The sequence below is a fragment of the Giraffa tippelskirchi genome, chromosome 6 (genome assembly GCF_054371585.1).
Source record: "Giraffa tippelskirchi isolate mGirTip1 chromosome 6, T2T-mGirTip1v1.2.pri, whole genome shotgun sequence".
NCBI classification, from domain to species: domain Eukaryota; kingdom Metazoa; phylum Chordata; class Mammalia; order Artiodactyla; family Giraffidae; genus Giraffa; species Giraffa tippelskirchi.
The window spans coordinates 19919794-19935656 of record NC_137280.1 but is presented as its reverse complement, the minus strand read 5'-3'; the positions used below and the strand labels follow the sequence as shown (position 1 = coordinate 19935656).

At 42.6% G+C, this 15863-nt stretch overlaps 1 protein-coding gene across 1 annotated transcript in view; it reads left to right on the top strand.

The window, feature by feature from the left end:
• Window positions 1-1107, top strand: part of DPYS (dihydropyrimidinase) — a 97111-nt gene extending 96004 nt beyond the window's left edge. The window contains exon 10 of the mRNA XM_081502266.1: window positions 678-1107. The gene's annotated coding sequence lies outside the window, so the exon portion shown is untranslated. The remainder of the gene's footprint in view (window positions 1-677) is intronic.
• The last annotated feature ends 14756 nt before the right edge of the window (window positions 1108-15863 follow it).

Sequence of the window (15863 nt, the reverse complement as noted above, 5' to 3'; positions counted from 1 at the left end):
CTGGTCCCTCTCTGCCAGGTGCCCCTTTAGTTGGGCTTTGCTGAGATTTAAACATTTCTCTAACATCATTTCTATTGATTTCATGAAATCTACATGTTTTGTTTTGCAACTTCACTAGCCTCTATGTTTTTTTTTTCTTTTTATTGTGTGATATATCTTCAGATTTGCAACACGTCACATCAGAAAAAGGTTACAGAAGACATTGACATCATGGGCAGGGAAAGATGTTTGTGTTAATTAGGGACACTGTCTGTCAAAGGACTCATTTTACATACAAATCCACTTAGGCGTTGCTGGTTTGCACATTATGCTAACCTGTGCTTCCTGACATAAACCCTGAGACTGTGATGGGGTGCTGTGTACTCCCAGCTGTGTTCTCTTTCATCTGAATGTTGTTGAATATTTAATAATTCTGTACAGCCAACAGTTCCAGCTTTGTTGTCATTTCCTGACAGTTGAAATTATTCTTCCAATCCAGGAAAATTGTGTTAAAAATTCAGAGGAAGATTAGCAAGAGGAAGACATTCTATTGAATGTTGTAACATGCTATTACCAGCATTTGTAGGAGTGAGATTAGTGTTTACTTTGATTATAACATTTCTTGGGGATTAGGCTTCGGTTCTGCATCTCTTTGTGAGGGAGAATGTTACACTCAGTTCCTTTTATTCTATTCAAAGGTAAAATCAGAGAAAAGAATGCCGCTGTTCCCATCCCAGTTAAATGCTGTCAGCCCGTGGAGAAGCAAGCCTTATTTCAACTTCCTAAGATCCTTTTGAAAAAATAATCTCTCTAGGCTTCTTTGATTTCCTTTCAGAAGCAATTGCTGTCTTTCTTACTGTGACTTTGTTGCTGTGTAAGATTGAAGATATAAATGAATATTATTGTGAGAGAAAAAGTCTGTGTGAAAATTCATTCATGATACTTTAAAATGTCATCTTTGCTTGTACCAGATTTCTTACTTTGAATTTTTAAAAATCACTTTCCCGTTTAAAGCTTTATAATGACTACATTTATTTAAAAATAGCTAACTCTGTGATTTTACATTCTATTGTAATTCATAAGCATTTAGATCTTTATTGTAATTAATAAACATTTAGATCTTCATTTTATATCCTGTTATCCAGTTATGTGTGTCTTCTAACTAATAGGATTGGGAGTCTGGGAGGTTGGTTTTGATTCAAAAGCATAATTTCCTGAGAGACATCTGCTTCCAAACTCCTGGAAATCAGATTTCTCAGCAAACCCCATGTAATCAAATTGAATACTCAACCTTAGAATACCTCCAAGGCAAATTATCCAATCACACCAATGAACACAGGATTTGAAGGCATTAAATGGAATCGATGTGGCTGAAAGATGCTATAATGAAACCTTCCCTCCCCAAGCTTCCTGGTCTGTGCTGTGATCCTTCATGTATGCAGAGAAGCTGAGCTTATATTTTTTCCCCTTTGGTAACTAGGCCAAGAGGGATTTTAAAAACATGCAGTAAAGTCTAGGCACTTATGTTCTCACGGCAGGCAAATCTGCCCCAACTTACTCGCTTAGATGTGGGATATATTCACACTTTTGATAAAGGGTGGCAGAAATTCAGTTTTGTGCTGTTGTTCAGTTGCTAAGTCATGTACAATTCTTTGCAACCCCATGGACTGCAGCACACCAGGCTCCTCTGTCCTTCACTATCTCACAGAGTTTGCCCAAATTCATGTCCATTGAGTCTGCGATGCTATCTAACCCAGAGAATCATCTTATCCTCTGCCTCCCCTTATCCTTTTGCCTTCAATCTTTCCCAGCATCAGGGTCTTTTCCAATGAGTTAGCTCTTTGCATCAGATGGCCAAAGTCCTAGAACTTCAGCTTCAGCATCAGTCCTTCCAATGGATATTCAGAACTGATTTCCTTTAGGATTGACTGGTTTAATCTTGCAGTCCAAGAGACTCTCAAGAGTCTTCTCCAGCACCACAATCCAAAAGCATCAATTCTTCAGTGCTCAGCCTTCTTTATCATCCAACTCTCACATCCATACATGACTACTGGAAAAACCACAGCTTTGATAATATGGACCTTTGCTGGCAAAGTGGTGCTTCTGCTTTTTAATATGCTGTCTAGGTTTATCATAGCTCTTCTTCCAAGGAGCAAGCATCTCTTAATTTCATGGCTGCAGTCATCATCCACCAAAGAGATTTTGGAGTGCAAGTAAATAAAATCTGTCACTACTTGCACTTTTTCCCCTTCTATTTGCCATAGAGTGATGGGACTGCATGCCATGATCTTAGTGTCTTGAATGTTGAATTTTAAGCCAGCTTTTTCACTTTTCTCTTTCACCCTTAAGAGGTTGTTTAGTTTCTCTTCACTTTCTGTCATTAAAGTGGTATCATCTGCATATATGAGGTTGTCGATATTTTTCTCACCAACTTTGATTTCACCTTGGGATTCATCCAGTGCCACATTTTGCATGATGTACTCTGCATATAAGTTAAATATGCAGCCTTGATGGACTCCTTTCCCAATTTTGAACCAATCAGTTGTTCCATGCAAGATTCTGTTTCTTTTTGACCCGAATACAGGTTTTTCAGGAGACAGGTAAGGTGGTCTGGTACTCCCAGCTCTTCAAGAATTTTCCACAGTTTGTTGTGATCCACAGAGTCAAAGGCTTTAGCGTAATCAGTGAAACAGAGGTAGATGTTTTTCTGGAACTCCCTTGCTTTCTCCATGATCCAACAAACATTAGCAATTGATCTCTGGTTCCTCTGCCTCTTCAAAACCCAGCTTGGACATTTGCAAATTCTTGGTTCACATACTGCTGAAGCCTACTTTGAAATTAGTAATCATTCTCTACTCTTCCACAGTAGCATATCCAGCATCGTATCTTTTTGCCTTTCATACTGTCCATGGGGTTCTCCAGGCAAGAATACTAGAGTGGGTTGCCATTTCCTTCTCCAGTGGACCATGTTTTGTCAGAACTCTTCCCTAAGACCTGTTCAGTCTTGGGTGGCCCTGCTTGGCATGGCTCATGGCCTCATTGAGTTATACAAGCCCCTTTGCCACAGCAGGCTGTGATCCATGAAGTGGGGGATCCAGTTTACTCAAAATGTAATTTATCTTGACTATACAACAGAAAGGATGATGAACTATTGGGTTGGCCAAAAAGTTTGTTCAGGTTTGTTAATAAAATCTTACAGCCAAAGCTGAATGAACTTTTTGGCCAAACCAGTAAGAATGGATACTTTTGATTTGGGGTGCTGGAGAAGACTCTTGAGAATCCCCTGGACTACAAGGCGATCCAACCAGTCAATCCTAAAGGAAATCAACCCTGAACATTCATTGGAAGGACTGAAGCTGAAGCTCCAATACTTTGGCCACTTGATGTGAAGAATCTCCTCATTGGAAAAAATCCTGATGCTGGGAAAGATTGAAGGCAAAAGAAGAAGGGAGGTGGCAGAGGATGAGGTGGATAGATAGCATCACTGACTCCGTGGACATGAATTTGAGCAAACTTTGGGAGATAGTGGAGGATAGAGGAGCCTGGTGTGCTGCAGTCCATGAGGATGCAAATAGTCAGACACGACTTAGTGATTGAATAACAACAGAAACACATCTATAGAAGAATCACAGGGGTTTTTTTCCTTGGGTGAGAGATACGTTAATATATCTTACTACTTTTCTTCTCCGTGTTGGTTGACAATAAAAAACTGGACAATATGATGACAAAATTCTCTGAAAAGAAAGTATTGTTACTTTCTCCTCTAGAAACCAATTTTTACTCATCCTTTAGAATTCAGCTTAAATATCACCCTCACTCAGAGGCTTCCCAGACCCACCATGGTAGGGTTAGGTCCACTTTCTGACCCTCCATATCAGGGCCACCATGTACCTGATCTCAGCACCACGTACCTGATCCCATAGTACCATAGCTACCTGTTTTACTTGTCAGCCTCCTCCAGGAAACTGAAAACTTGTTCAGGGAAGGACTGTCTGGTCCACTGTTACTTCCCCAGCCTCTACCAAAGTATCAACTGTTGGGCATTTGATGGATCATTATTGGAGGACATGAAGGAGTTCCTGCTAAGTTCCTAGATTGATACTGATGAAGTCAGTGTGAACTTTCAACAAAACAAGGATAAATTTTGTGGAGTATTTTAGTGTGGTGGTGGTGGTTGATTTAGCCGCTGTCATGTCTCACTCTTTGCAACCCCATGGACTGTAGCCCTCCAAGCTCCTCTGTCCATGAGATTTACAGGCATGGAGTGGGTTTTGTTTCTTCCTCCAGGGGATATCCTGACCCAGGGATCGAACCCGAGTCTCTTGCATCTCCTGCAATGGCAGGCAGGTTCTTTACCACTTGAGGGACCAGGGAGGGCTTTAAATGAAAAATACTGATTCATTACTAGTATTTGATGGATTTCTTTGGGAGAATGAAATAACTGTAGGATCTGCATCAACAAAATCATTTGAAATGAATGTCAGGATCCCTTTGTTGCTCTCATTAGGTTTTGTCATGATAATGTCTGTAGAAACATAGTTCTAAATAATGACATAAGGCAATGGAAAAACATAGTGCCATGTTTTTCAGGATTGCTTCTGGCATACAAAATAAGGGTCCCTTAGTCACTAAACAGTTACATTCTCAAGTCTTGTCCAAAGACTAGACGGAATTAGTAGCATTTTTTTTTTTAAATATTCACTACTTCCTCTGATAAGCAGCATGATATACTGGGACGCAAAAGTATGGGATCTAAACTTCTGTTTCCTAGTTTGAGGACTTAAGCAGTTTTTAAAATTAAAATACAATATTAATTTATCAAAACATACAAAAACCAAAAAAAAAATTGACATAATCACACCTATATACCTATTACCCTGTTTAAAAAAGATAAGCTTACAGCCGAAGAGCCCTGGGTGCCTCTCTATTCATTTCTCCTTCCTCCCCCAAGGTCACCAGTGTCCTGAGTCTGGTGTTTTAGTCCCATGTAACAACTTTTACATCTTTGCTATATATGTACGTATCTCTAAGGATTGTTTTATATGTAGTTAAATTTCATAACAGCGTTATAGGGACTTCCCTGGTGGTCCAGTGGTGAAGACTCTGTGGGGCCAGTGCAGGGGACTGTGGGTTCAATTCCCGACTGGGGAATAAGATCCCACATGTTGCTCAGCCAAAAATTTTTAAAAAGCATTATATAGGATGTATAGGTTTTTTCTAGGCTTTCTTCAGTATGTATTGTTTGGTTCACATATTTGGAAGTTATTCGTTCTGATGGGTCTAGCGCTAGTTATTATCCATTGTATTGCTATCCAGTATTCCCTAGTATAACCGCACCTCACAGTCTACTTACCCACATTCCTACTGATAGACATTTAGGTTGTTTCCATTATCTTGCTGTCACAAACAACACTGCCATAAGAATTTTTGTACCGGCTTCCTTGTGTTCACTGGACATTTCTCTAAGGTGAATGCCTTGAGCAAGACTGTTAGATAGTGGCAAATTCTTCTTCAACGTGGAAACTTATGCCCTCCATAACGGGCTAAGAGTTTCTCTTCCTCCAGATTCTCACCAACATTAGATAATGTCCAACTTACCAGCTTTGCCAACCAACAAAGTTATCTTATCCTGTCAAAGTTATCTTATTGGAGATTTAATTTGCATTTTCTTGAGTGCTAATGAGGTCGAACTCCTTTTCATCATGCAGTTTAATTGATCTTACTATGCGTCAGTTCCTTCATTTATACGATGAGAATAATAGCATCTTCCTAATGCACATGGATGCTGTGAGAGTCACAAAGCCCATACTGTGTGGTCAGCACAGACTAGGTAGAACTACTGCTAATAGGGACATGATGAATTAATAAACAGTGCACTGCCCAGAGACTGCCAAAGTCTTGACTGTTCCCTTTCTGTGGGGAAGCAAACCAGGCTCAAGAGTGCCAGATCCTTTGGCAGCTGGAGGAGCATGGAATCCGAGACTGGAAGGACAGAGTGAACGGGTACAGGGTGAGGGGGTAGCACGGGCCTGGAGAGAACTCTGAGGGCAGTGGGCATGCGGCCCTGAGGCCTGGACCAGCTGAGCAGTCAGCAGAGCTACAAGAGGAAACATGGAGGACGAGCAGAGCCTGGCTCTCAAGTGACGCCTGGAGGTCCAGCCGATCCCAGGGTCGGCATCTGCGGCTCCACCTGGACCCTCTTGTCTCAGCCTTTTCTCTTCCCTCTGCCCGTCCACCGAGAGGAGGCGGCATCCTGTGCGGGGAGAGATCCTGGACCTGTCACAGGCTTCTAAGTCGCAAAGCTGCATTTGAACCAGATGATCTACATACTTGACCTTCCTGAGTCTGTTTCCCCATTGGTAAAGTGGGAACAGTTAATGATACTTCCTCACTTGGGGAGCTTTTGAAGGGACCAATTGAGATGATATGGAAGGTGACTTTTGTCCTCATTGCCCCTCCCCCACACCTGTTTTTACTCTTTTATTTGCCTTGTTTCTCATTTATGTGCTATTGAACCCCCCCGAAAGCACAAATAGATTAATTAGATTTCTTTGTATCAAGCCCGCTTTCTCCCTTTCCTTCTTTTCAGACAGTATCTGTGGACAAGTTAAGAAAGAAAAAGGCAGTGGGTCTATCATTTACTATTAAACACCTACTGTTTATAAAACACAAACCAAACCCCTCAGTTTTTTGTTTGTTGTTTTTTAATATTTATTTATTTGGCCAAGCCTGGTCTTAGTTGCCGCATGTGGGATCTTCAGTTGTAGCATGTGGGTCTAGTTCACTGACCAGGAATCCAACCTGGGCCCCCTGCATTGGGAACTCAGAGTTCTAGCTACTGGACCACCAGGGAAGTCTCCCCAAATCCCTCAGTTTTGTCTGCCACTGTCCCTCACATGTACAGTGAGTAGCACAAAGAAGTGCTCAGTGAATTCATGTCAGGAAAAGAAGACAAAGAAGATGATGGTGATGCAGGAAGAAAAGAGAAATAATTCACAACTGAAGATGAACAGCATAGCAAATCATTATTTGTATTCAAGGGTCAGGAAGGCATTTATCTCAGGAGCTATCTGTAGGGTGTTAGGGAAGCTTGTAAGAATAAAAATGACCAGTTGTGAAATATATTTGCCCACTTTTTAACTTAGCCTATACAATAATCTAGCCTGATAAAATAGCTATGTTATATTTATTGTTCAAAGTATTTGCAACTGCATTGTAATTGTAAGTTCCTCAAGGGCAGGGATGGTTTTTTAACAGCTCATGCCCCAAACAACACCAGCACAATGATTTCCACAAGGCAGACCTTCACAATGGGTTTGGTGAACAAAAATTAAAGTACTGTGGCTGAGACGATTTAAAGGGAAATGTCTGAGTTTGGAAAGATATGCTGAAAGAAAAGGATCTTAAATCCTGTTGATGAAGACAGTCACACTTGGCAGAGGAGAAAAAGAAGTACGTTCTAGGAAGAGGAACAGTATGGCAAGATGCCAGGTCAGCTCACCCAGGGCCATCAGCCATGCAGGTTCACTGGGGGACAGGCCACTATGGCTCCATGGGCCAACGGAGGTTTCCATAACAAGCTGTTGGAGTTAGGAAGCATTAACAGGGCTTTTTCAAGCATTGCTCTTCACCTTAGAATAGGATGTAGTCGCCACAAGAACACAGAACCTTCGGCATTTTCTTTAATGGTTTCTATAAACATGCTCGATTGATCTATAATGGAATATTTATTAGGCCCTTATTGAAACCATGCAGGACCCTCTGGGGTTCCTGGGCATAGAAGCCTTTCTGTGCTCCCCGTTTCTTGTTTATAGGGAATAGATACCAGCCCCCATGACCTTCCTTGAGTTGCAAAGGGCAGATTGGAACTGTTGCTAATCAGGGAAGGGAGGCGATGCAGAGACAAAGGAGAAGACCACTCGAGCCAGATTAAAGGAGTGTAGGCCCTGCACACACCGTGATCCTTATTGGCAACTCCACCCTTGAACCACTGATAAAAAACTCTGCACCAAATCCTCCCAAGTTGGGACACAGAGTTTTTGAGGCATGAGCCCTGTTGTGTTCCCCTTTGCCTGGCAAACAATAAAGCTATTATTTTCTAAGATTTGATTAGGTACAAGTTCACAGACAAAGAGTTTTCAGCATCACTGTTAGGTGTCTAGACCATCATTGGAATCCCCCACACCTCGTGTTTGTGCCCATCCTATTCATCACCCAGTGAGACTCCAATGGTCAAGTCACCAGCTTGACCAGGCACAGCCCCCACAGGGCTGAGTGGGCACCCACCCCACCCCCTCCAGGAGCATTTCCTCCCATCAGTACACCGGGAGCTGTCCAAGCTCCACTCACAGCTTTGCAGACAGACATTTGGGAATTACTTACTCTCCACTCCCCCTTCTCTCAGGGCCTGTGTTCTTTTCTTAAGCGGTTTACAATTCTCTGAGTTGCTTTACACCTTATGGCCAACTTGCCGTCAACTCGCCATAAAGCATTCTCTCATCTGGGGAATTCTAGTAACAAGACCGCTTGCTTTCTCTTTTCTAAAAGAACACGCTGCTCCCACTCCAATCAATATTTACTGAGTGTAGGTCTGCTGAGAGGGAGAGAGGTTTACAGTGCATTAAGAAGATGTAGACACAGCCCTCAGGAAGCTTATAATGAAAATGTTATGGGGAGAGGAGTCAAAAAATTACTAAGATTCTTCGGAGTGGATACTATGCCAGCAGTGCTGGGATTTTGAGGGAGTTGTCAAAAAAAAGGATTTTCTTGTGTTTTGTTTTTTTTCTTCTCCTCTTCCCTTTTCTCCTCCTCCTCCTTCTTGTAGGCAACAAAAGAAAAATGAAGGTTTCTGAAACCTAGAATCTACCTTTATGCCATGGATCTAATTAGAGAGGGGAAAATTGAAGGTATTTCTCTTTATTGAAATTTGTTGGAGGACAATGGTTTAACACCAAGAAGAAAAGATTCTTAGAATAATTTGCGAAGGCAGGAGGGGTGGTGAAAACAAAGACTCAGAGCCCCAAAAGTTGTGCCTTATGCACCAGAGGACACATAACATGGACAAGGAGCCCAGGATCTGGGGTGAGAGGACAGCTTCCATCACAGCGTGTGCTCTGGGGCAAGTCTCTCAACCTCTTTGAATATTAATTTCTTGATCCATAAAATGGAAATGGCAATATCTGCCCTGCTTAGTTTACTGTGTTGAACTGAGTGAAGCTTGTGGACAATAAAACAGTATGAATGTAATGAGTATAATATGATTATAAACTCAATTTCAGGACCAAAAAGTCAGTTATTCTAAAAGTTGAAAAGTCAAAGTGTTAGTCGCTCAGTCATGTCCAATTCTTTGTGACCCCGTGGACTGTATCTGGCCAGGCTCCTCTGTCCATAGAATTCTCTAGGCAAGAATACTGGAGTGGATTACCTTTTCCTTCTCCAGAGGATCTTCCTGACCAGGGATTGAACCCAGTCTCCTGCATTACAGGTGTATTCTTTACCATCTGAGCTACAAACCAATTCTGAAAGATGGTTTGTAGTTAAAAAAAGAAAAAAAGACTCAGAATGATAGAGATCGTAAAGGCCATGGGAGACTTAAAAATAGACTGGTGAGATCACTGTAATAACAGAAGGGCACTTTTGAAGGGAGGGTGCTAAGCAAGGGAGAAAATAACTGAGAACTGAACAAGTTTAACAGGCCACAGAGAAGGAGGAAATGTTGCTGGGTCCCACTGGAGGAAGCTGGAGGTATAGTTCACTGATATGCAGAGGAACTGTGGTTAGGCAAGAGCTTATAATGTGAGCATTTACTGTGAGTCATTGTACCATCCCTATTGAGTGCCACATGTAAAAGCCAGATCCAAGAAGAGGCATGCCAAGTGGAGGCTAGGACGGCATTCGAGAACTGAGCTGGGAGGACCAGGACAGTGAAATGAGTTGGACCCTGCAGGCAAGTTCTGAGAAAGCTCAACAGGAGGCCATGGCAGGAAGGAGGTTAGGACAAGCACATGGATATCTGAGCCCAAAGGCTGCCAAAAAGTACAAAGATCTGATGTAAGGATGGAGTTGGAAGCCAAGAAGATCAGTTCAGAAGGAGCTGGAATCCTAGGCAGGGTGGCAAGGGTGCTACTGGATCTGGAAGGAAGCTTGGCAGACACCCTGGATTAGGACCAGAGCTGCCAGGCACAGAGAGGCTGGATTCCCAGGAACAGGACATGAGGATAGTGTTTAGGTCTTGCTCATCCAGAGATCACAGGCTCCTTGTGACCTGGAATCATGTCTCCTTCCTCTCTGTAGCCTCACCCGCCTAGCATAGTGCCTGGCGTCCAGAAGGCACTTGATCAATGCCTGTTGGAATGAACCAACGAATGAAAGACAAATGAGTAAAGCCAAGTTCAAAATACCCAACAAGCTGTGAATTTGATTCCCCTCTTTGGTGGCTTTGGACAGCCTCTGGCTTTCTTTCTAGTGCCACATAGCTCATGTGGAACCACCCTCGTGATCCCTCCTGAGAACTCCTGACCATCCAGCATGTCTCCTTCCCTTCCCTTCACACGGTGTGTGCGCTCGAGATGGACACGGTCCACTTAGTGGCTTGTTTCCATGGCAACTTGCTCCCTCATTATGCCACACTCACCCTGCCTCTCATTACCAAGCATTGCCGTATCTCTTTCAGATGTCTAACCCTGGCAGTTCCCAGCGTGTTTACATCCTGTCCTGATATAGGATGTCTTACATTAAGGGAACATTGTCTTCTCAGAAAATTAACTTTAAAAATTGCATTTAAACACATTATGGCATGATTTCTTTTTTCCAACTAGAAATCAAAATTTTCTCGACAACTTCCTTGCCAAGAAAGAAGTTCCCTTGTCAGCCAGCCATTTTCATTGATTCCTTTCAAAACTTTTTTTCTCCACGTGTATTGTAAAGCCCCGGAAAGAGTCTCCAGGAAAAGCATTTGGCTCCTGAAGTAACCTGTGGCTCTCAAACTCTCACCTACATCGGCAGACTCTGCCTCCTGCTGGTCACTGCCATGGCCGCAGCCATCCCACCCTGGGCACTGATGAAAATCTGAACACCTTTCCAAGAAAAAGGAGGTACAGGAGTCACAGTGCACATGTGTTTCTTTTTCCTTTTGTACCTGAGAAGGTCCGTTTTTTAAAAAAATTTATATATTTTCCACTTCTTGTATTTATTTATTCATTTATGGCCATGCTGGGTCTTTGTTGCTGCGTGCAGGCCTTCTCTAGTTGCTACGAACGGGGGCTACTCTAGTTGCGGTGTTTCAGCTTCTCGTTGCATTGGCTTCTGTCCTTGTGGAGCATGGGTTCTAGCTGCGTGGGCTTCAGTAGTTGAGGTTCAGGGGCTTAGTTCCCGCCCCACCCCCACCCCAGCATGTGGAATCTTCCCGGACCAGGGATTGAACCCATGTCCCCTGCACTGGCAGGCAGATTCTTATCCACTCACAGTGCACATTTAATTTCATTTTATTGTGTCATTTTTATTAGACTGGTCCATTTGTGTCTTAAGGCTCCCAACATGGTTTCATCACTTTAATGAAGATGGATCTAGCCAATCTGTTCTTAGAATCCATCTTGGTCCCCTTGCAGCATGTGTCACGACCTCAGTCTCTTTCTCAGCTGTCACCTAGATTAAGAAACACTCAGAGGAGGCCCACTAATGGCGGTCCAGGATCACATGATCTTTTTTTTTCCAAGGTGGATTTTCACATCTGCAAGGAGAACTGTCTGCTACACACCTGCCACATGTTGCCAGTGTGGGTGGGCTTGTCCTTGGTCCAGCAGCTCATCCTGTTCCTCGCTTGGGCCCTTTCACCACTCCTTGCCTTCCTGTAAGATACCAGATAGATTGCTACACTTGGTATCTCTCGCTTATAAGGTCCCTCAGCTCAGTGGATTGCTGGGATCTTTCATATAGAGCTTTTCCTCAACTCCCAGTGAGCCTCTACGTAGCAGACCATTTATTGTGGCTAAGATACAATTCCAAGTTCCATAGAACAACTTTCCTCTGGCTGTACATCAAAAATTCAATTCTGAAGGACCTACTGTATAGCACAAGGAACTCAATATTTTGTAATAACTGACATGGGAAAAAAAAAAATATATATATATGAATCACTTTGCTTTATGCCCCAAATTAACACAGCATTATAATTCAGCTATACGTCAATGAAAAAAAAAGAAAAAGATTTCAATTCTGATTTCTCCTAACCTCTTCATATCTGAATTTAGCAGTAGAGTGCATCAGAGGATAATGTAAAGTTTATCCTAAAGGTGCACCTAAGCTATGAGCCAGTAAGAGATATCTTTAAAAGAGCTGGTTTTGCATACTGTACATACCATACAAGGGGTAATTTCCTATATGGAGAAGAAATCCTAAACAGAGGGAATGTATGTATATGTATAGTTGATTCACTTCCCTGAACAGTAGAAGAACTGAACACAACATTGTAAAGCAACTATACTTCAATAAAAATTAATTTAAAAGTTTTTAAAGGCTTTAAAATAATAGTGAGCTTCCCTAAAGCTCTGGGTGTCTAGCAGATCTGGGCAAGTCAGCTGACCTGGGAGGAAGAAGGTGTTTGGATGAGGTGGGCACACGCTGGTGTGCCCCTCCACCTGGTCGGCTTCCCTAACTTATATTCTCTACCTGGTCCCTGCCCGCCATGGAGTCTGCCAGCCCTAGGAGTGGGGGAAAGTCAGGGGCCCTGAGCCTGAGCCCAAGCCCAAGACCAGAGCTGGGGTTGTTAATGGCAGGGGTGAAGGGAAGCCGACAAAGGAACCGAGGGACGAGGAGGACCAGGGAACCTAGGTCACAGAAGCTAAGGTCTTGTCCAAAGATTCAGGGACAGACTTTTCATCTATTTTTAGATGAAGTAACAGGATGTGGAAACCAAAAAAAAAAAAAGTGGTCAGTTCTCCCATACTGCACAATGGTGATGACTTATGCAAAACATCCTCCTTTCCTATTTTTAACTAGATCACAGAAGCTGCGTCAGAGGACTGGCTGCTGACTAATCCTGTTGAGACGCCTTTCTCTGAACTGCATAAATGCCATCTATGCTAGAGAACATTCGCGAAGAGGGGGAAAACTGTTAAAGGCTACTGCACATGGGGCATCCTTATAAATAGTCTTCTGAGTGGGATTGAAGTTTTCTGGGCCACAGCTTTCTGGGAGTTGTCTAGGATTTCATGGCTGAATGAGGCAGACATTCAAAGAGAAATCATTCATTTATTTAAGTTGAATTAATGGTCCCATGACTTTCTCACATTCCAAAGTACAGTGACAACTATTTTTCAGCAGATTACCTGGAGAAGAATGTTAGTTTTTCAGGAAAACTATTACCTTGTGGTATAAACATCTCCACACCAGGAACTGATATTTTATTAGAGAAAAGGAGTCAGGAACAAAAGCAAAGCGTTCTCAGTGCTTTATGGATGAGAACCATGTCATGACAATGGCGACCCTTGAACATCAGCAGAGGCCTGAGCCATCACGGAAGGCAGCCCCTCTCCATTGAACTGAGGGGGAGATGGTGCTGCTGCAGATGCTGCAGGGACCGGGTTTCTCCTACCTCCCCGGGCTCACCACTTCCTCGCTCAAGCAGACCCCCAGCGACCAGTCTCTGCATCTCTTGGCCTGGGAGCTTTTTTCATAACTGAAGGAAGTCAGATGTGCCAGGGAATACATACCACCCAGAAGCAGCACCAGCCCACAATCAGCAATTGGCAGGACTTGGTGTATAAATACCCCTCAGCGGGATAACCCCTAGGTATGGGGGCTACAAGCTGCTAACACAAAGAGAAAGTGGGCTGCAGGCTTTGGTGGGTGGATATTGGCTAGAAGTTAATATAATAATGTTGGTTTGCTTTCAAAGTATGTATATGAGTCTCTGTGTATATCTCTATGGGGTGTGTGTATATATATATGTATATATATACTGAGTGTATTATATATACTGAGTATGTATACACAATAAATATTATACATGATGTTTATGTATGTTACCTTCTATTTACAGAAGGTGATACTGTTTTTCTATTTGCAATGATGTTAAAAAGTTTCCCTTTAAAATAAACTTTTTTAAGAAAAAATGCTGGGTTGATTTAAAGAACACGCAAGTAAGTACATGATAGAACATGAATTATACTATAAATGATAAAAAACAGGGAAGGTTGTGCATGAATGACTAAAGTTAGTCTGGTGTCTCCTGCTTCAGATTCCTCTGTTGCTTCAGGAACTGTGGAGAGGAAGGAAAGTTGGCTTCAGGTCACCTGCCTCAGTTTCAAGCAGAGCAACTCTGTGTTTGTTGGGTTTGGAATTGGTGATTTAAAAAGTGAATTAGAAATACAAGCTACTAGGTATAAAATACAAACAACAAGGACCTACTGTGTAGCACAGAATTATATTCAACATCTGAATTACATTCAACGACGGAACTATATTCAACATTCCATTATGATAATCTATAGTGGAATATAATCTGAAAAAAACCTGAATCACTTTACTGTATACATGAGACTAACACAATGTCATAAATCAACTCTACTTCAATTTAAAAAATCCAACGTTGGCATTGAATTGTACATCTAAAAACTGTAAAAATGGCAAATTTTATGTTATATATATTTTACTGCAATAAAAAATACAAAATATAAATATATAATTTTTTTTTTAAAGAATGAATTAGAAGAAGGGGGGGCGGTTACTGCTTAAAGGAATAGTAGTTGATACATTTGCAAATTTCAGGAGTCCAACAACTCAGTTGATCAAGAAATTGGAGCCCAGAGAGATTAGATGACATTTCCCAGCTCCCACACAGAGATTGTGACAAAGGCAGGGTGGGCCGCATTCTCGTAACTCCCTCCGGTGCTCTTCCCACTGTGCTCACTTCCTGAGGTGGTGGGACTTCAACAATAGGAGGAAGTGAAAGAGGAGAAAAGACTGGAGAGTGCTTTACAGGTGGGGAGGTCCAAGAGCTCAAAGGTGTGAAGGTGGAATGCAGGTGACTCTTCCCAAGCCAGGTGGGAAGAGCTTTTTGACTGAAGGGAGGGTTGGGGCAGAAGGGGAGTGAAGAATAAGGTGAGGAAATAGATTAGGATCAGACTGGAGAGGAGCTCAAATGCCTGGAGCCAACTCATTGGAAAAGACCCTGATGCTAGGGAACATTAAAGGCAAGAGACAAAGGCGGCAGAGGATGAGATGGTTAGATGATATCACCAGCTCAGTTGGACGTGAATTTGAGCAAACTCTGAGAGATAGTGAAGGATGGGGAGCCTGGTGTGCCGCAGCCCATGGGGTCACAAAGAGTCGGACATGACTGAGCGACTGAACAACAAACAACAAATGCCTGGTGTGTGTAAGTCGCTTAGTTGTATCTGACTCTTTGAGATCCCATGGACTGTAGCCTGCCAAGTTCCTCTGTCCATGGAATTCTCCAGGCAAGAACACTGGAGTGGGAAGCCATACCCTTCTCCTGGGGATTTTTCCCAGTGCTTGGTGAGGAGAATGCTAACTCCCCAGGATTTGTGATCCAAATCTCTGAGCTGGGAATCAACAGATCAAAACCAGGCTGTAGCAGGCAGCATGGTAGAAAGTAATGGTGATCAAATATTGCTTCATGAATACACAAGTTACTTAGCCTGTCTGTGCCTTAGCGTTTTCATCTATAAAACAGCAACAGCATCAGAACTTCCCTCTTGAGATTTTGGTGAGGATTAATGGAAATTATACACCCCAAACAATGTCTGATATCTAGTAAGGGCTCAGTAAATAATAGCTCCTATGATCTCTGAGGGGCTTCCCAGGTGGGGCTGGTGGTAAAGAACCTGCCTGCCAATGCAGAAGACATAAGAGAAGTGGGTTTG